Below are 22,734 nucleotides of genomic sequence, written 5' to 3' on the forward strand. Positions count from 1 at the left end.
TTACGTATTATAACAACAAAATCAACATAAATATTATGATGGAAAAAAATGTCCCGTGCGACAAGTCCCGTGCGAATGTGATTAATAATTAATTAAAAAAAAACTATAAATTATTTTTGGAAGAAATTCATACCATCTTTAAAGGCCATCAATGCGCAACATTTTACAATCAAAAACATTTGAATATTGCCTCACAATTCGCTGAAATCGCCGTTTGAATCGTTGTCCCCAAAAACGACTTCCATTTTTTGTCCCGTGCGAATGCCTTGGTTTTTTGCAATTATCTTGAAAATGAAAACCGTTCCAAAATCAACCTTAACACTAAATGTAGAGCTAATGAAGAGCTATTAAAAAATCCTACTGTCAAAATTAAAAAAACATTTTAGTTCATATTTAATTTTAGTTGAAAGGTGCACGATTGTCCCGTTCGACATGGCGGAAATACCCATATTCAGAAAATTTAGAAGTCTGTTCAACCAAGTTTGAAGAAAAAGCAATTTCGATAAACTTTTTGTTGTCAAACGAGTGCGTTTTTCGGTCGCAGTTGCACCCGCTTTTGAGAAAAGCCGCTCAGCTGGTACTTAGGTACCAAGTAGATTACAATACTTTTTTGAAAGTCCGTACAGTTTGGGTAAACTGTTTTCATTTCTTCCCAAGCATAAATAGTGTTTCGACTTAGTTCTAATACCTGACAATTCAAATAAAAGCTCAATTCATCTTGTGGAGATGTAAATCGTTGTCCTTCCTCCTTCTTGTGTGCACTAGAGTGCACAAAATGGTGTCAGTGTCATCATCACATTGTCTTTACTCCAAGATTGCAGAGTCTAATTTGTACACATATATTTATATATAACTAGAAGAATTTTTAAAATGTAATACCGATTGCTCCGACTTACCACCAATTTGCAGGCTACAGTTGCATGCTTTAATTTTAAATGCTGCAACATATTTGAAGTGTTATTAGAAAATTTTAAATTTTTGCAGCAAAGTTGACATTTAACGTAGTTGTTGCTTATTTTATTAAAAAAATGTCCACACTTCGCTTTTGACTGGCGCCATTGCTCTTCAAACAACTGAACGTAAAATGCGTTTGACTTAACTGTAAATGCAGTGTTACCAGACATTCATTTGTTGATATTAAACAACGTTGACATATTAGAATTTAACTATGTTTACACCGTTTGCAATTTCGACCCTTGTAGCTAACTTAGATGAACATAAAATGTATTAAATTTCAAAATGCTGTTTGCGATTATTTTGCAATTACTCGAGTAATAGTCGAGTAATTAGAAAAGGTGTTTCGATGCAATTAAATCGTAAATTGAATGAAAATAATCGATTAATTTAATCAAATGATTAATCGTTGCCATCCCTATGAATAGATGTTTGTATGAATATATGTGTATATGTTGAAAATAAATTTTCTGAAAATAAAAGTCTCGAAACGGTTGGCAAAAATCGTAAGTTACAAAAACTAAATAAAATAGATAGAAATACAGAATATTTATAGACATCTATGTTTTTGTGCATATACATAATCTAACACAGATCCATAGATGTATGTTGGCATAGGTATGTTGGCTGTAAGAATATCTTGCTTATTACCAAAGTCACTAATTCAATACCAAAAGCTCTGTAATGTTTTCGATTTGAGACGGAACTGAAAAGAATAATAACTACTATTAATTAATAAGTAATTTCTTACGACAATTAACAGTGAAACACTCTCCTATAAACATCTTATTGTAAAGCAAGTAGCTCTACCGAGTAAAAAAAATTTAAGCGTTATCAACGACAGGCGAACAGACTTACAATTTAAAATTATATTTTTAAATTATATTTTTAAATTGTGCAAAAAGAGACAAACGAGTTCAAATAAAAAAGCAAAGTGATCATTACACAGAGGAAAAAAAATATTGAGGAACAATTGGGGGAGTGCATCCGTGAGTCACTGGGCTGCACAAAAATCATCTCTTGTAGTGGCTTACTAATCAGTCGCATGTTGGAGATATTGACTTGCGTGTGGGTAGCAGAAGTGTTTCTAAAGCACATGCATGCATATTTTTATACTCTCGCAACAAATGTTGCTAAAGAGAGTATTATAGTTTTGTTCACATAACGGTTGTTTGTAACACCCAAAACTAAACGAGTTAGATATAGGGTTATATATGCCAAAGTGATCAGGGTGAAGAGTGGAGTTCAAATCCGAATGTCTGTCTGTCCGTCCGTCTGTGCAAGCTGTAACTTTAGTAAAAATTAAGATATCTTGATGAAACTTGGCACACTTATTTCTTGGCACCATAGGAAAGTTGCTTTCGAAAATGAGCAAAATCGGACCACTGCCACGCCCACAAAATTGCGAAAACCGAAAACACATAAAGCGCCATAATTAAGCCATAAATAAAGCTATGGAAATAAAATTTGGTATGAAGGATCGCACTATGAAGGGGCATATTTGGATGTATTTTTTTGGGAGGTGGGCGTGGCCCCGCCCCCTACTAAGTTTTTTGTACATATCTCGCAAACCAATAGAGCTATATAAACCAAACTTTCTGCAGTCGTTTTTTTAGCCACTTCCTAATACAGTTCAAAAATAAAAGAAATCGGATAATAACCACGCTCACCTCCCATACAAAGGTTAGGTTGAAAATTACTAAAAGTGGGTTAACTCACTAACAAAAACGTCAGAAACACTAAATTTCACATAAGAAATGGAAGATGGAAGCTGCACTCAGATTTTGTTACAAAATGGAAAATAGGCGTGGCGTCGCCTACTTATGTATCAAAAACCATATCTCAGGAACTACTCGACCGATTTCAATGAAACTTGGTTTGTAATAGTTTCCTTACATCCCAATGATATGTTGTGAAAATAGGCCAAATCGCTTCACAACCACGCCTACTTCCTATATACCAGAACTTTGAAGACGATCTGAATCGTTTACTTTACAATATATAAAGTAAGTACTAGTGAAGATATCGGTGCAGAACTTTGCACAAATACTATGTTAATAGTGTGGCAGCCCCATTCTAAAAATCGCCGAAATCGGACCATAGGTTTTTAAGGCCCCATATATCGAACACGAGGACCTCGGTGCTTCTAACCTAATATTATGGTTTCCAACTTTCAATGGACTTTACAATATATATGACGAATATGTGGGTCAAATTGTGTATTATATAATATAAATAAAGTTAAATAAATAAATTGCGAGAGTATAAAATGTTCGATTACACCCGAACTTAGCCCTTCCTTACTTGTTATATGTAGCTTTAAAGCTTTGTATGTAGGTAAAATAAATATTCTTAAGGCGCTCTGGTGGTCTGCGTTGGCTTGTTGGATTATAAGATTAGTTGATTTCAAAGTCCCCAAAAATGCAACAAATAGAAACGAAGCAAATCGGCTCCGCGCAAAGAAGCTGCTTCGAAATGCTTGAAAAATAGATTAAGTCTCGTTATTTTAATCTGCAAAAGTAAGAAATGCTTGCAAACACGTAAAGTGCGTAGGGAACATACAACTAATCAGATTTATGGCAACTTGATATGTAAATGCATGCGTCTACTTTTCACAGTAGAATTTACTTTATATAACTCACAACATACCTACATATGTAATTTGTAGACTACGTCAATTTCAGCCCCCACAATAGTTGTACTGGCTCAAATGCTTAACCCTTTCGACGCCGACGTTGCCTGTGAGCAATTTCACCAGTTATATGATTTAAAGAAAAAGCTGTGTTCAATGTTTTAACCTGATTTAAGTGACTACTTATAGGTTAATATATTAAGAATGAAAATCATAACAGTTAACCACATTCTTTACCGTTATTCTAATAGTTTTTTTAACATAGTGCATTAACGTTGTTGATAATTTGTGAACGGAAATTTGCAAACGTTTGTTGGAATCGATCCAATTATTATAATAATTTAATTTAATAGAAAACTGAGTACGCATTTTTGTTCGAAATTTATTGAATAATATTAGTTGGAAAATAAGTTTGTTTGTAAATCGTTTGTGTATTAAGTGAGGATTTTTTGATAATAAAATAATAAAAGGCATGGCAACGTGAAATTTTGTTTGTAATCTCTTTGTGCCATTCTTTTATGATCCCAATGAAGAAACAATTGTAAAACCACAGGTAAAAAGTCTGGGTCGAAAGGGTTAAATGATTTCGTTACAACTTGAAATGTGACAATAGCGGTTACCTGGAGGGTGCGTTCGGAAATACTGCGTGAAAGTGAGCAATGCTTCTATATGCCAGCGCTTATCGCTTTCCAGCGCAAAGCAAAGCATTAAAATCATCACAATTTATCAGTAAAAGCACAGCTCCCGGTAGAGGAAAAATAAATAAGCCGACGTCTGATTAAAGGTGTATCAGCGCCTATGCGCCTTCTCCGCTATTCGTACTATTTGACGTTGGTTTTTTATAATTTTTTTAATAATTTGTGCTCTTTTTAATAAGTGTGAATACAAATGAAGATATGAATGTGCTTGTGTTTGTAAATGATTAATCTCCAACTCTCGGCAAAGGTTCATTCACCTCTTAAGCATATTAATAAATTTAGAAGTTCTAACAGAAACAAAATAAATAATTTCATTTGTGGGTGACCCAGTAACCGCTGCCTATGAATAAAATGCATAACAAATATAAACGTCTTATATTTCACGTCACTTATCTGTAAAATAAATACTAAAATTTGCACACGCTTTCAAAAGCTTGAGCGCCAGCATCTACGATTTATGACAGAGACAGCTGTTTGATTACATACATATATATAAAATAAATTGTAAGTAGAACAAAACATAAAAACATATTGTAGATACATATATATATATACATATTTTGTATTATTTTTTAAGTAAATTCACCTAGAGAGGTTGAACATCCCTAACTGGAATCATCATAATCCACAAAAATACTTCGAGTTATAGAAGTTTGCATTAAAACATACAAAAAGTGTAAAGTATATATATATTTATAAACACTTTTATTGATTTACTTCGCATAAAGATTATTCCTTATGTACATCAGTTAAAACATGCAAAAACTTTTGTAATTTTTTGCTTGTTTATTTCAGTGAAAAGAGATTCTAACCTGTTTAGTGCTTTGTAGCGATCGTCTGTTGTATTAATTTTCGTATTAAAATAGGAATTTAAACTTGCAAAGGAATGCGTTACATCATATTTGAATGGCGGTTGAATAATTACTTCTTACTTGTAGGGTTGCAATATTCGGTTCTACAATATCATCATTATCTGTTATAACGGCTGAGCAAATCATCTCAATATAATCTGTAATAGTAATATTTACTATTTCTCAACCACAATTCGAAATCAGTTTTCATTAAGTTTTGATCATCTTCAATTTTTTGCAAAAAAAAAATAAAAGGTCTGATATCTTCGTTCGTTGGAGTTATTGCCAATTCCAGAGTTCAAATTATGGAGGTTCAACCGTATCTGCATAGTCAAAACTCGCACAACTTAACTCGTGTAGTTCTTCATAGGCACCATCAAAGCTTTGGTCTAAATAGGAAGTATTATGACACAAGAATCGCATGGCAAATTTATTAGTTTCTGCACAGCACAACTGTGTAAGTAAGTACAGGATTCGAGTCTTTTTCGAATACCACTTTCCATTAAAATATATTTATGAGTATATGTACATAATAACCATTAGTTTATCAAGGTTAATGGGGCTCAATGGACAATCAATTGCCAACGTTTAAGTGAAACGAGTGAATAGTCGTTAAGCGTAAAGCGCGAGATGAGAAATTGCAAAACATATCGTAGTATGTGCGTGTGCAAAAATAAGGCAACATAGTGCGTTGGAGAGCTGTGCAACTTGCCACTATTTGCAAAAAAAGCAGTTAAGGAAAATTGTACTATGCAACATGTAGCAATTGGCGGCAACGCCGCAACAAAAACAAAAACAAAACATTGTTTCTTATTGCCTTTCATATATTGTTTTCTTTGATTGTGTCCTCTTCTAATAAGTGGCAAACGCCATTACTTGTCTGAAGCAAGTCGACTGGCTGGAGTTCAATGAATGCAACTCACGCAGTGGCGTTACAAATAGTGGCATAGTCGCGTATAGCTTGGCGACATACTCGTAAGCACGATGCGTGGCATGCAACGGTCGTCAGTTGCCGCAGCGCTGTTGTTGTCACCGCAGTGCACCGCTCTGTGCGTTGAATAGTGTGACGATTGTGTATGCCACAGGCTGGGTAATTGTGTATGTATGTGTGTGACTAAATGGCGTGAGTAAATAGAAAATTGTCAACAGCACGCGCATTGGAGGTAAAACCAACATCAACACTAGCACGCAACCAGCCACAAAAGGCTAGCGTAAAAGAAAAGCCTAAGAAAGCAGCAAATAGAAGAAACGAAAGCAATTTCTGAATTTCTTTTCGCCGAGTTAAACACCGCATTTCTTCTCTGTATTTGCCATGTCTGCGGCTACAATTTCAGTCGAGGAGCATATTTGCCAATACAGATGACAAATGTGTGTGTGTTTGTATTTCTATCGTTCAGTTACTGCGGCTGCAATGGCGCTGTGGCTCACTATGTAAGCGTATGTCAATACACACTTCGAATGCGTACAAATAAAAGCTTAATAAAAAGATCGAATTTCATTAATTGTAAAATAAACTCGAAAGCAGCGAGTGAACTATTTACAAAACCAACAACATCTGCTGATGCAGTGTGTATTACAGCAAGATATACAGCAGCTGCTGTTAATGTACTACCACGTAACCACATGGGCTCACCATGTGGAGGGGGTGGTGTGGGTAGGACTATGAAACACGAGACATGTGCTTTGTTTGTGGAGGTAATTAATTCTTCGTTTACACAATTATTATTGTATATTTATAAACAAATTTATAAAAGTAAGGAAGAGAAACATCTGTATTTTTTGAACGCAAAAAACTCTGTGGTCTTAACCATATTCTTACTTATGTATTTTCCAACTTATGTCAAAAAACGATTATTGTATTTTACGTCGGTTGCGATTGTTTTAGTAACGTTAGTTATATTGAAGATAGACGCATCGATAGTGACGTTGTCGGAGCTGTTGACTAATCATCCCATATCTAAATAATTACACCTTCAATTCCACAACGTCCATATTATACAAGACAACTAACGGAAGTATAGTGGTCGAAGAGCAAATATCTCATTTACTTGTTAGTTAACACTAGTACGACTTGACTTCCTGTTCAGCATTATACAAAAATACTGATATGATACATATGTAAAACTTCGGTTTTCTCTCAAAAGGGTTATATTTGCTTACCACCAGTGATGTGTGGTGTAAAGAAACTGTTTATGGAATGCTTTGGAGTCTGCATTGAAGCGTGGCATGCAACAGTCACTGAAGTACTATAATGATATTAATGTGTTGTTGTTAATGCTTTTCACGCGGTTATGTGGTCGCAGACGTTAATTTCACTTCAGAAAAATTTGAACAGCTGGCTGCGGCACACCAACATCGCAAGCGTACCTTATTGTATTGCAAACTGAACTGCGTTAGATGCAATGTAGCGTATCTGCGGCAATGTCGCAGACGCGGTCGACGTCTCTGATGCCTGGGACAGATCACAGAAATGTGTTGCATTTTTAATCAGAGCGATCGATCAAGCCGTAGCTTTGTGTCCAGTTTCAGTTTTGTTGTCTTACGCTTTGCGAGCGCTTGCCTAGTGGGTTCTTTACGATTTACTCTACGTTTACTGTGTATATTTTATTATACTCTCGCCACAAAGTAGCTAAGAGAGTATAATAGCTTTGTCCACATAACGGTTGTTTGTAACACCTACTAAAAGAGTTAGATATAGAGTCATATATACCAAAGTGATCAGGGGACGAGTATATTTGAAATCCGGATGTCTGTCCGACTGTCCGTGCAAGCGATAACTTGAGTAAAAATTTAGATATCCTAATGAAACTTGGTACACGTGTTTCTTGGTACCATAAAAAAAGTTAAATTCGAAGATGGGCGAAATCAGACCATTGCCACGCCCACAAAATGGCGAAACCCGTAAACTTATAAAGTGCCATAACTAAGTCATAAATAAAGCAATAACAGTAAAATTTGCTACAATTAATCGCTCTAGAAAGGGGCATTAGGATGTAATTCTTTTGGTAAATTGGGTGTGAGCAAAAGAAAAATGGAAAATGGGCTTGGCGTTGCCTACTTATGGATCAAAAACCATACCTAAGGAACTACTCGACCGCTTTTAATGAACGTCGGTTATAATACTACTACTTCCCATAAAACTCAATTTTGAATTTCATCGGATTGTTTCACTTTATAGTATATACATTAGAAACCAATGAAGATGACGGAATAAAACTTTACACAAATACTTAGCCTTTCCTTACTTGTTTTATTTTATATTTGGTTTCGGTTTCCTACTCCCCTTCCTGACTCTCTTTGGCTGCGTTGCGGTTCATGCACTCCTTGCGCTATGCATGACATGTACGCCCAATGATAAAAATCAATCGCGCATATTTCTACGATTTTCGGCTATTAAATTTCGATTTTTTGTTCTTATTTGTGCTTTCATATTATTATTTGTGTGGTTTCTCATTCCATACTTTTATTTTAAAGCGGCAACATACGATCGCATAATTATGCGGTATGATCCATAATTAGAATTTCTAACTTTAGAAGATATAAGAAAAACTCTTAATTTCCACAATTAAAATTTTACTCATTCTTGCATACATCTAGGGTTAAATAAATGAATTGTACTACCAATTAAGGCCTTACTTACTGTACTTATTACAAGATGCAAAACATAAAGGTCAATATTTCATCGTATTGAAGAATTTTACCTTATATCTTTCCATTACTGAAATTTTTTTAAATACTTTGATATACTATGTACCTAGCTATATTTTCAGAGCAATAATAAATAGTAGCGAATTTTCTCTCATAGATAAAGAGTTTATGAAGTAGAGCTTAGTTATGGTTTCGTTTGTACATAGACTTATTATAATTCTACTCGCTGCAATTCAGTAGTCGTTCAAAAGTGTGCTTTTATTATGTTATTTGCCTTGAAAGTGGGGCACAAGCGAATGCTGGCAACAACGATCGCTATTAAACAACAGATAAAAAGCGAAAGCATATGCACATAATATTAAAGTAAGCAGCAGCAGTAACAAACAACAGCCAATAGTATGTAAATATGACTCAAGTGACAAAATTTGTGTACCTCATGACGTAGCGGCATTTCAAAGCCTCAACAATTGTTTTTTGAATCTCTTTTAACCTTTGCCCCACGTAGAGCGCAGAACTGCAACTTTAACTTGCCTCTGCGATTTAACAGAAATCAAGCGAGGGAAGAATATGGTGTTTTTCAGTCGAACTAGCTGAGGGTCATGAAAAACGAAGAGCAAGGGAGAGTAAACAAATGTTGCCACATAAATGTAATATGTTTCGTGCTAACAATGTTACTGCGGTGTCGGCTAGGGAACCAACAACACTTAAACTACCACAATAGCTGCGGCCCCTGAGCCTTAATCATCGCCGACTACTAGATCACTAGATCTACACTTTCTGCGATTACTACAACTACAACTAATTTTATTTGTTTTTTCCCTGGCAGCAATAAAAGTGCAATGCCAACAATAATAAAAATAAAACTCCAACAGTCGCTGGCGATGAGAGATTTTTATCGCGTGAATTATTGCAATAGCGATTTGCTTTATTGTTGCGGCAAATTCAGTGGTTTTTCACGGCTGTTGGTGTTTGTTTTTTTTCAACTGCTGTTGCTCTTCTGACTTTGGCATTGAGTGTTGTTGGCCAAGTTTTCAGTTGTTTTGGATGTGTCATGTTACAAAAGGTCTACACGCCTGGCGCTAAAAGGGCAACAGTAGCATGAATGAATGAATGCTTATTGAATGAGCGTGTAGGGAGCGCACAAAGAATGTGGTTTTTGTTCAACTGTCTTCGAGCGTTTGCGGTAATTTTTTGCTTGGGTTAGTATATACATTTAAGGTTGCATTCTTTTCAAGCTTTTAAAACCATGAAGGGATGTAATTTGGTTCGAAAATATAATTTATGTTTGGGCTGTGATTAATCAATGCCCGTTTTAGAGTTTCCCACAGCAAAGAAATATTTTCTTTTGAATTCAATAATTTAAAGTGATGGCTTGCGGACACCTCATCACGATTGTGTGGCACTTAACCGTCGAAGATAAACAAATTGTGGGCACTGTGCTGTTCTTGTTGTTATTGTATCTGCGGCTCCCTGAACCTGGGAAAATCACACAAAATTCCAATTTCCATTTCTATTTGAATTTTAAAACCGGTTCAAACTCCAACTATTTAAATGGCCATCATCCGCAAATGCAACAGTCAACAACATTAGTGTTTTTGTGAATGACATGTATATGTGTGTGTGAGCTTACGCAAATTGGGCACGATCGTGGTTGACAATTGAAATTTGCCAAACAAAGTGTCGCGTTTGAACAATTAAAGCCCGACGGGCAAAAACTGTATTTTACCTAATCTTGGCATCGTAGCGCGAATGAAGCGTCACACAGAAACTATAGACAGTTGCGCCTCGTACCAACCACAAAAGCAACATTTTGACTCGAATATGCAATGTGCGTTTTTGGTAAAAACAATTGTTGTATTTGTAGCTTATATCTACGGGACAGTAATACTTGAATACTGCCGTTGCCCGAGTTAGCCGAAAGTGTTAGCAACGATTTGCAGCTTCAACTCTTGTGTTGCCTAATTGCGCAATAACGATTGCAAAAGTGGACATTTAAAAAGACATTAAAGGTTAAAAGCTGCAAAAGCAAAACGCAAGCCGCGCTAATGATTTTTCTAAGGCGCCATCTCCAACTATTAGCAAGCACCAAAACGAAAGAATTGAACTACGTACCGTTTGCTAGCTGAGTTTAGCGCTGATTGTTATGCTTTAAGCACCTATTAAAGCTGACCCAGCTGAATGCTACACATGTCGAAAAGGGGCAGCGCGGCTTCTCCCCGCCGCTGCTTGAAAGTAAAAGCAACTTGCAGAACACAGGCTACACACTGAGCCTGCACACCTTCTCCTTGTGTGGTTATTGTGTCTGCAATATCCCTTGTCCTCGTCTTACTTTAAATTTTACATTTCATTTTAAATGCGGACGTGGTATGGCGTGCTTAGGGAAAGTGAATGTTGCCACATGTTGTCATTGCGGTTATCCCATTATTTCCTTCTCCTGGTTATTTTATTAATATTACTTCTATTTACTATTTAAGTGTCTATTTCACTCACAGTAAAAACTTTTCATTACCATTGCGATATGACCATATATGATAAAATAAGTATGTATATCATATTTCACTTACATTCAATTATTTGATATATTTTAAATACATCTTTTTTTAATTTGTTTAATAAATTTATTTTTTTTTCTCTTAATTTTTCAGGTTTCTCTATTTCTTGAGGGTTCAATATATCAACGTAAAGGTAAGTCAATCTAAATATTTGTTTATCGACGCTATGCTATGCGACTGAATGAGAGAGTTTCCTAAGTAAGGTCTACCTTTCATTTAAATATTTTCGAAAAATTGATTGTTTCTAAAAATTTATCGGAAACAGCGAATTTTCTTTTAACCCAGTCAAGCAATGTTTGTCAGAAGTTTGCAAAGAACCCTTCAGATTACATATGTATGTATATTTACAGCTAAAGAGCAGACCAAACCAGTAAGCAAACGAAATGAACAAGTTCTCAAATATGTACATAATTGCTGGTTCAGATGTTATCAACAAATCGGGAAAACACAGAGTACAGTTGAACACGTGAAAATGCGGAAAAACAAAATAGAACATTATTAAAATGTTCCTGAATGTTTCCAAACCAGGCGGTAAGAAGCGCGCTGCGTTGCTGGCCCCGTTTTCGCTGTTCAGTTGAGTAATTTAAGCATTACCGCACATAACGCGCATTCGGGCCAGGGTCTATCCAAACCAGGTTAATTGAATTGGAGGCAGCATCTTGCACTATAAAAACCATTCACTGCCACAGTCGCTGCATTTGCTTTATTGTGGGTTTTTATTTTCTTTGTTTACCAGCTTTTTCCGTGATTTCACAGCCAATAATAGAATTTGTATTTGTGGCGAGACCACATCAACCAGCCAGCGTCGAATTGGCTATGTCACGCGTAACGTGAGCGAGCAAATTACTTTTGGCCCTTCGTAGCATGCCACTTAACTATGTTGCAATTCAATGCGGTAGTTTATAGTTTTAGCGCAGCTTAGCTCGAATCAGCTCCACTCAGCTCATCTCCATTTAGTGACTACTAGACAAGAGGTACTCTCATCAATTAATTCGGTTTATGCTCTTCTTTCATTCACAATCTTACTCCTACTTTCAGCTGACACTCAGTTGACAGTTCTAACGGTTTCTTTCCGTACCATTTGCGACGAGTTGGCCGACCATGTTAATTCGGTGAGCAGCGCAATGCCACCTCCTCATGCTCTGAACACAAACACGACGACAAGACGGCTGGCTACAAATGTCGCTTTGAAGCCAGCGTCTTGAACATTTTGAAGACGGCAAAGACATATCAAACAACAATTTCATTGTTGCCGTAATAAAATCTTTCACCTCAATAAAATTTAAATATTTAGTTTAAAGTGAAATTATTTGTGCAAAAAATATAAAAATAGGTCGATTTATTTGTTTTAAATAATCGATTAGTATTATAAATGATATATCAAAGCTATTTTACGCTTCTGCTGGCAAAAAACGGTCATACTTGTTAGAACTTTGAAAAATTTTACATTTCGCATATTAGTGGCAGCTCTACAGCGGCCATTGTCGTCGGTAAAATTAGAAACATTTGTAATTTGGCGACAGTGACTTCAAGCCTTCTATCGCAAAGTCGTGTTGTTGTCTAAAAAGCTGTGCCCATAAGAATGCGTGTATTTTAATATTTGACAGATGTCGGTCGTCGCTTGTCGTCTATGTGTTCAGGGCATCACTCAATCGTTCGATCTTGAATTACCAATCAAATCATTTGGCGATGTTGTTGTAATTACATCGATCATTATAATGTTGTTTTTAATGTGGTGGATCGCAATAATCAACATCATTATTAACTCAAACTCATTGATCATCATGACATTTACATACTTCGATTTGTAATTCGAATTGTAAACTAATTTTCTGTGTGGCGGTTAGAACGCTTGGGAACCAGGTGTATGACTGAATTCAAATTACAACACACATATTTTATTTCATTGCTTTTTTGTTTTCTTATTTAGGAAAAAGCGTCGAATGCAGATTGGGTAATATATGTATGTGGGATTCTAAGTAGAGTTATAAGTTACAATTAAAGTCGTAGCATAACAGATGGCAACCACTTGTTCGAATTTCGATATAATAGTTCGAATAGTGAATTGTAACCGGCGGCCATCATAATTTCTAAGATTACTTACTTACATATGTACATAGAATAGTGTCACTTGCTCTTGTACCGCGCACGCGGGAGCACACAGTCTTTTTATAATTATTGAACTTTGCCACTAGAACTTTTAAGTGTTTAATAAATCATTGAATAAAGTGTAATGAAGTAACGAGTTGTAGAATACGAGTTTTACTTTAGTCGGATCGTCAATGGGTCCCGGAAAACCGTAGAATCCTCTGCCCGATGGCAGATTATTCTACAAATTGGGGGCTCGACCGGGATGCCCAAGCGCGAGTTCGACATTTGTGAGTGTTGGTGAAATTCCAACCAGGTTGGCAAAAGGGCATATTAGCGATATGGCCCAGTGACATTTGTGATAAAATGCAAGAGGAAAACGAACAGTGAATTAATTAAACGTTTATTCGTCGGAACGGCGGTGACTTTTATACGCGTAAAATAATAAGAGCGTTGGTGAAATTCCAACCAAATTGCCGAAAGGGCATATTGGCGATATGGCCCAGTGACATTTGTGATAAAGGGCAATAGGAAGATGAACAGTGAATTAGTTAAACGTTTATTCGTCGGAACGGCGGTGACTTTTGTACTCAGAAATTGAGAAGTGCGTTGGCGAAATCCCAACGAAATTTGCGAACGGGCATATAAGCGATATGGCCCAGGAGCAGCGTGATAAAGATAAATTGAACAGTGAATTGGTTAAGTGTTTATTCGACGGAATGTCGGTGATCTTTTGTTTCGGACATTAAGAAACGGGTTGGCAAAATTCCAACCAAATCTGCGAACTTTTGTCGCAGATGTCGATAGTGGAAAACTGTACCTGCAGTGCGAGGATGCAGTAGTCGATACCGTTAGAACGCCAATTCTAACAGCTATCGCAACGGTCGTCAAATCGGAATAGCAGTACTAGAACGAAGGGGAAGCAGTTTCGCCAATTAGAAAAAGGCGTCAGCAACGAAAGGAAAATGAAACATCGAGGGGTACATCGAAGTGTACATAATAGTGAACGGTCAACAGCAACGGTAACCTCTATCAAACGCCAATAAGAAAAAGGCGTCAGCAACGAAAGGAGAACGAAACATCAAGCAGTACAATGAAGCTTACATAGAAGCGGTAATCGGCGGCAGAGAGAGAGAGAGCATAGTAGAACAGCGGAGCAGGCATCAGCGGCGGTCAACAGCAACAGCAGCGGTCAGCAACAGGCGTGGCAGCAAAGCGGAACAGATAGATAAGCCTTTGACATATTTATGTATACACATTGTTACAATTGTACATGTACATATAAATCAAATAGTTTTGTAACTTGTAAATAATACACAGTATAATGTAATAGATATACGCGTAGTAGCAATGTTTTGAATGTAATTAAATAGTATGTACACATATTATCGCTAAATAATATAAGAATACTGATAAGTTTATAAAGAAACATTTTGTAAGATGGACGCCGAGACTGTAAAGGGTATGACTGTTGACGTGCTAAGGGAGAAGTTGAGGGAATTGAACTTGAGCGTAGTTGGCCGAAAGAAGGATTTGCAAATGAGATTGTTGCAACATATGGTTTTTGGAGATGAGGTAGATGAGGTTGGAAGTGATAACGAATCGGCGAATTCGTTATACACTACAGAGGATAGAAGTATAAATAGGGTGTTATTTACGTTGCGTGATGTCGAGGATAGTATATCGAGTTTTTATGGAGATGGTACCTATAACGTGTACCACTGGGTTGAAGAGTTCGACGAAGTTGCGGAGACAGTAGGGTGGAACGATTTACAGAATTTCGTATATGGGAAACAGTTGCTGAAGGGTGCAGCCAAGCTGTTTGTGCGAGGGGCTGTAGGAATCAGAAATTGGAATAGTTTAAAGACAGCTTTACTCGATGAGTTCGGTGAGAAGTTGAGTGCCGCAGAGGTACATCGAACATTAAGGAATAGGCGTAAACAAATGAAAGAAAGTTTATATGAATATTTATACTCCATCATCGAAATCGGTAAGCCAATATCGCTCGATGAAAAGAGTATAATAGAGTATTTCGTAGAGGGTATACCGGATAGTAGAATGAATAAAAGTGTGTTGTATCAAACGCGTAGTTTGAAGGAATTGAAAGAGCAAATCCGAGTATATGAAAAAATTAAGGGTACATCGTGGTACCGAAGACAGAGTCAAGAAGAAATGTCACCATTGTAATCAGGAAGGTCATTTAGCGAGAGAATGCCCACGTGGGGGAACAAACAACGTAATTTGTTTTAAGTGTAGTGAAAGGGGCCATTATGCCCACGAGTGCAAGGTGCCACAGCCAGTCAGGGCGGTGAAAAATGAGTGTATAAACACAGTAGATGACCAAAACGTTGTGGGAAAAGGTGACTACTATTTCGTGAACGCGGTGATTAATAAGACTACGTTTAGCGCATTGGTAGATACGGGATGCTGTGCGAGTATGTTGAGGTACGATACTTTTAGGAGATTAGGAGAAATTAATCTCAGCAAAGAGAAAAAACGATTGTACGGAATAGGAAAAGGCGAGATTGAAACCATGGGTAACATTGTAGCAGAGGTCACTGTAGAAGGTGTGACAATGAAAGGCAAGTTTGACGTAGTGAGAGTGCAAGATATACCATACGCGGCAATCTTAGGAAACGATATACTTAGAGAAGTGGACTTATTATTTAGAAAAGGTAGTGAGGAATTTAGAAAACCTTATAAGGATGAGGAAGTGTTAGTGAACACGGGTGCCAAAGAGTTGGCGGTTGGAAGTAAATTTATCCAAGGGGGCGATGAAACTGAAATCTCAGGGAGTGAGAGGGTTTCGGCCGTGCAAGTGTGCGAATATCAGGGTAATCCGGAATTGATAGTAAAAGAGGTTGGAAGTAAGTTTATCCAAGAGGTTGGAAGTAAATTTATCCAAGGGGGCGATGAAACTGAAATCTCAGGGAGTGAGAGGGTTTCGGCCGTGCAAGTGTGCGAAGATCAGGGTAATCCGGAATTGCTGATAAGAGAGGTTGGAAGTAAATTTATCCAAGGGGGCGATGAAACTGAAATCTCAGTGAGTGAGATTGTTTCAGCCGAGCAAGTGTGTGAAGATAAGGTTAGTCCACAAGTGGTAGTGAAAGAGATCCACATAAGTAGGGAGGATACGGAATGTCCTAATGAAGGCTTCAGCAATGGAAGCGAATATAAAGTTTTGAGCGGAATAGAAATACAGATGGATAATAAATTGGATAGAGTAGACTTGCCACATTTAGAAGAATCCGATGAAAAGTTCGTCAAAACGTTGATAAATAATTATCAGCCTCGGAAACCATTAATGTGCCAGTCGATATGAAATTAATTTTGAAAGATGAGCAACCAATGTATCAACGGCCACGTCGTGTGTCGTATGAAGACCAAAGGTACTTAGACGATCAAGTCGGGGAAAGCTTAAATATAGGCCATGTTCCTCCAGGAGTACAACTACGAAGTCGAACACAGATCCGGTACTCGAATGAGACATGTAGATGCACTTAATCGGGTATATTGTTTATCGATCGAAGACTCGCTAAAGTTTAGATTGAAGGAAGCCCAATCACAAGACGATTGGATTAAGGTAGTAAAGAAAGCGTTAGAGAACGCACCATATGAAGAGTTTTACATAAGAAATGAATTAGTATATTACGATCCCATCAAGGAGTTATTAGTCTTATTTGAGGGTATGGAGGAAGAGTTTATAAAGTTAGCATAGAGTTTATAAAGCTAGAAGTGCTTCTAAGTAAAAATTATTATATAAGAAGTATAAGAAGTACGAGAAAGTACAAAGGGTAGTTAAGGCATGCATTGAGTGTATCATCACAGATGCAAAGAGGGGGAAAAAAGAAAGATTATTGACGCCAATCGATAAGACTCAAGAACCGTTAGAAACATATCACATAGATCACGTAGGTTCACTAATCGAAACTTTTATTACGAAATTAACGATCTAGTTGCAATTAAACGAACGCAGTTTGGGGTTAGTATGAGGTTGAGACCTAAATTTCTCGGACCGTTTAAGATTGTCACTAAATTACCACACGGAAGATACGAAGTAGAAAAAATAGGGAACCACGAAGGACCGAACAAGACCACTACAGTAGCAGAGAATATGAAGAAGTGGGGCTAGCTATTCGAGGGCGAATAACTTTTCAGGACGGCCGATTGTGGGATTCTAAGTAGAGTTATAAGTTACAATTAAAGTCGTAGCATAACAGATGGCAACCACTTGTGCGAATTTCGATATAATAGTTCGAATAGTGAATTGTAACCGGCGGCCATCATAATTTCTAAGATTACTTACTTACATATGTACATAGAATAGTTTCACTTGCTCTTGTACCGCGCACGCGGGAGCACACAGTCTTTTTATAATTATTGAACTTTGCCACTAGAACTTTTAAGTGTTTAATAAATCATTGAATAAAGTGTAATGAAGTAACGAGTTGTAGAATACGAGTTTTACTTTAGTCGGATCGCCAATGGGTCCCGGAAAACCGTAGAATCCTCTGCCCGATGGCAGATTATTCTACATGTATGTAAATTCCTTTAACAATAAACGATAAATATAAAAACACATTTATGAGCGCTGACATTATTTTATTTTAATAAAGCGTTTGTTTGGAACTACTTGTCTGATGATAGTTCCACGAATATATTTTCTGAAATCTTATAAACGCGAAATACTAAGATCGTGTATTTTACTTACGATTCCGTTACTGACCGAACAGGAGATTGATTTCATAATAAATTGTCTCGTAATTTTGCCATTTCTTGTTCATAGTCGACTGACATTACTACCTTTATAACAGCTTTGGTATGAAATGTTTATAGGGGCTTCTGGATGTCCGACAGATCCTCTTGTCTACACCACTGTCCAAAAACATATAAACAAATAGTTTCATGCAATCACAATCAATTACTTTACTCTTTCTCTCGCTTGGGTGCATATTCAATGAGGCAGCAACTGTTTTAGAAATCGTTATTTTATAAATATTGTAAATATATTTCCATACAATATTATTTTGTGATTTTTCATTCGTATTCATTGTTTTATTCACGCCTCTTCTGTTACAAAATTGTGGATGTTATCATATATGGTCTATCTCTGCCTTCTCTGCTATGACGTAGAATTTTGTAGAGTAAAAATGTATGTTGAAGTGTATCGTAAAAGTGAATATTTAAAATTCAATTAACACGTGCTTTATGCGACAATGAGTGCCTACCTGACTGTCAAGTTTGAAATAATAAATTTTGTTTCATGGCATAGCCGAGTGGGCTATAAAAAGTGGGAATTTTGGCATTCTAAACGCACTTCACCTGAAGCTTCGTTTTCGACTAGATAGTACTTTGTTAATTTGAAAATGTAGGAATTAAAATATTTTTAACCCTTGAGAATAGTCTAGACAATCGCCAGAGGCGTGTCAGTAATTGCAACTGCAAAAGTCAATTGTCTCGGTGTTTGCTAGCTCGCCGTTCAGCGTTAGTTTGTTTCCATTATATTATTGTTGTTTTCTCAGTTAATTGATGGAAATGATGACATCACGTGCAAACTGGCGCACGTTCATTTGCACAGAGGCCGTTCGCTGCTAGTACTTCTAATTCGCTACAGTAACGGGTGAGCAACAAAAACTTCAAGACATACTACTACATTTGGCTAGCAAATGGGATATGGGTCCGCATAGCAAGCAGTGGCGTGGATCAAGCGCAGCAACAAACAAAGAGATAAAAGCAAGGTGCGAAATGAAATTGTTAATTTATGCAAGATTTTCCAATCCTTTTTGTTTTTATTATTTTTACTATGCTACTGTCAAACACTCGCGATTAGTTACCGCTTGTTATTGCAATCCACTTCTCACCTCATTATACTTGAATTGATTATACATCGAATTGAAAGTCTACTTCTGACTCTTTGACTGCTAATTCCTTGTAAGTCACCCTGCCTCATCAATTTTTGCTGTATCAATGTAAAAAATCACGCTGGCGTTCTATGAAAAAAATTACACATATTTTCTTCCAGTAGTCTGAAATTGGGTTAGTTGATTTCTCTTCGTCTTCAATATGGTTATTGTTTTTATTTCGGTTTATATGTGTCACTTTACTGTTATCATTACAATATTTCTTGTATTTTGTTTTGCTCTCTTTCAATCAAAATAATATACTTTCTGGCAGCGGATTATCCATGTGATATTTTAATATTTTTTATTTTTACTTCCAAAGCTGGCATGTTGCATTAAGGTTGGCTGCTGACGTCAATTCTCTTTTCTTCTTGGAAAATAATTGTGCCACTTTTGAAAATACGTAGCTTTAGTAGTTTCTTAGGGCAGTCCTTCACTTCGTTATTGTTTTCTTTTGCAATTTCTGATATTCAGTCGAATTCATTATTTCATATTTAAATGTTGTTTCCTTTTTCATTAAATAAATGCTTATTTTTTAGAGCATTTGTCTCGATTTCTCCAATTTATTTCATCATTTCGTATTTCATTTGTTTATTCAAATTATTCCAGATTACTACCCTGACCATATCGAAAAAAACATTTCCTTCTTCATTTATTAGATAAATACATATAAATATTAATTAAAAAATTTTGGATAATTTTGTTGTTTTTTCACTGATCTAACTATTTGCATCTTCTGGCAATTGCTCTTCTTCAAGTGAACTATAAGACATTTCGACGAGTAGCCAAAGTAAAGAACATCATAGAGAGAACGAAAATAAATACAAAATACAAAAAACAAGTTGACGGCGATGGTGATCCAACTTGCCTAAACATAATCTAAAGATCATTCATAAAAATCTAAATCTAAACTTCTGCCAGCTTATGCATTTAATTTCGCTCTTTTTCAATAAATGCTTACAATTCTGCATACATTTATGGCATCGGTATTCGATTACTTACTCTATAATTTTAAGTTTATTCATCTCCATATTTTTGATTTCAAATTTCGTTTAAGTTTTTGCATAAAGTCTGTATGCTTATCAGAAAGCATTTAAAATTTCTGTCATTATTCGGTATTATGGTAAAACAAGTTCAAGTGAAGTATTTATTAAAAGCAAAAATTAACCGCAATTCATTAATAAGACAGAAAAGTAGGTTTTATGGCAGCACATATATAAGTGTATAAATATTTTTAAATTCTTGTGGAATTGCGGATAATTCTTTTTTAATTGCACTGACTTTGTCACGAACAAAGAAATCTCGAAATTCCCAAACCGCAGTCCACTATCGTCAAGAGCGCTAAGTAAATGCGTTGATGTCAATTAACGCTTGTAACTTAAGACTTTACGGATTTTTTTTTATATTTTTTTAAGTCTACTCTTAGTTTTCATTGAACAGAATTTAATCGCCTCTTCACGTCGGAGCATTTGCAATAATTTTGTAATGGCATGAACTTAAAATTCTGCTTTGCTTAATATTTATGTGCGAAGGACGCGCTTGTCTTGTCATGTTATAACCAAACAAGCAGAAATTCATTAGTTGCAGGTTTTACGATAATTACCCGCCAATAAGATGACAAAATAAATTGTAAGAAATCAGTTATGACATTCGATTGGCGGTGGCGAGTGCACTGCCTATCGGATAGTGAAATGTACCAGGTGGATTTAAAAGTAGAGGAACGATGACTTTGGACATTAATAGTCCATTTTTATGAATGTCACTGTTAGTATGTGTGTGATATCATTGCAGTCGCATAATATTCCATCGTCGAATGAATGGTGAATACAAATCCAATCTGTTGTCAAATCATAAAAATCGCGTCATAAAATATTGTTTTATGATTCACTGGTTTTGGAAAGCTTTTTGATTTTGATTTTTAATGCCTTGGAGATTTTGAGTTTTCTGATTAGTATGCCTTTTTGGTTGACTTCCGAAAAATAAAAGGGCTCATTTGTTTAGAATTTTTTGTGTATGGCTATTATGATTTCATTAAAATTCGGTTGCTTGATTGACTAAAAGCCATTTACCCCTAATAATTTCAATATATTATTATGAAGCAATTTGTAGTAGACTTTCTCAGTTAAATTCTTCAGAACCCGTAGCAGCACAATTTGTTTATTTATTTCATTCTGTTCTGACAGTATGTACATATCGGCTTCACATTGCAACGTCGGTTTTCACAATTCCAGCAGCATTCGGTTGTTTTCCTTCGCTGCAAATTCATAGCATCTGAACTCCATCCCACTTCATTCAATTATAACAAATTAACAGTTTCGAGTGTGTGGCAATTATGGCATCCACTGTATAATTGATCAAAGAACTCCACCGCCCAACGGAAAAGGCAATGAAAAGAAGTCGCTTGAAGTGATTGTAGAGCGAGCTGGGAGTGGTTGAACGGCTTGTCTGGTTATACCAATTAGGTACACGTTAGCATAATTAAACATACTTAGCATTTGATTAGAATAATTTTAGTGAGTTGTTCGGTACTAAAGGCCGTTGCAGTTGCAGCTAATATATAATATGTAATCTAGCGTGTAATTACATAAAATGCATATACTTATATATGCCTTTTTTGGAGGAAACCGCCTGTCGCTTTAGTGTAATTTATGTTAATTATTGGAGGAAATTAATCTCGTCTCGTCATCTTTGAACACATACACATACAAGTATCTACTCAATTTCTACATATCATATTTGTTTCGCATTCCACTGCCATGTTTTCAATACTATTTAGTAAATAATCGATTTAGTATAACTCGTATATATCTAATATTTCTCCAAAAGTGATTCTATCGGCTTATGTATATGTACTTTCACAATTTCTGTGCAGCGGATATTAAAGTTCACAACAGAAAAGGCTGCTGAGATTGAAAGATTCTGTAAAATAAACACAAATTTAAGAACAGAAAAGCTTGAAATTGAAGAAAATTGTAAAGAAAGCTTTTATGTACTTACAAATTGCTAGAGCTTTTCGCAAAATCGATTTCGTGTAGAATTATGTAGAATGGATGCGCATTATATGTAGAATCAACGTAATTAAATTATAAAGATTTAAAGATAATACTAATGAATTAGATTTATAAAGATTTAAAGATAATACTAATGAATTATATCACGAAATCTATGAAAAATATGTATGTATATTTGCATATATATGGTGCTTCTAACTCGTTTTAACTAACAGTACATATATTTTTAACTTTTTTTTAATTCTTTTTCTATTAATATCAATTTTACATTAATTTTTTATTTTTAATTTTGTGGTTATATCATTTGATTAGCTTTTAAAAGCTCCCTCTTTGTGTTGAAAAGATAGACATCTTGAACTAGCAAGAGCTCAGCAAGTTTTTCGTTCATATTTTTAAACGT

The 22,734-nt window shown here is 35.8% G+C and overlaps 1 protein-coding gene across 8 annotated transcripts in view; it reads left to right on the plus strand.

Annotated features, from left to right (window-relative positions):
• The window catches only part of LOC105212429 (uncharacterized), a 442,313-nt gene that overhangs the window by 58,574 nt on the left and 361,005 nt on the right, over positions 1 to 22,734 (plus strand). For all 8 annotated transcript variants that reach the window (XM_054229606.1, XM_054229600.1, XM_054229595.1 and 5 more), the window contains one exon: positions 11,429 to 11,468. The gene's annotated coding sequence lies outside the window, so the exon portion shown is untranslated. The remainder of the gene's footprint in view (positions 1 to 11,428; positions 11,469 to 22,734) is intronic.

The sequence above is a fragment of the Zeugodacus cucurbitae genome, chromosome 2, assembly GCF_028554725.1.
Source record: "Zeugodacus cucurbitae isolate PBARC_wt_2022May chromosome 2, idZeuCucr1.2, whole genome shotgun sequence".
NCBI lineage: Eukaryota > Metazoa > Arthropoda > Insecta > Diptera > Tephritidae > Zeugodacus > Zeugodacus cucurbitae.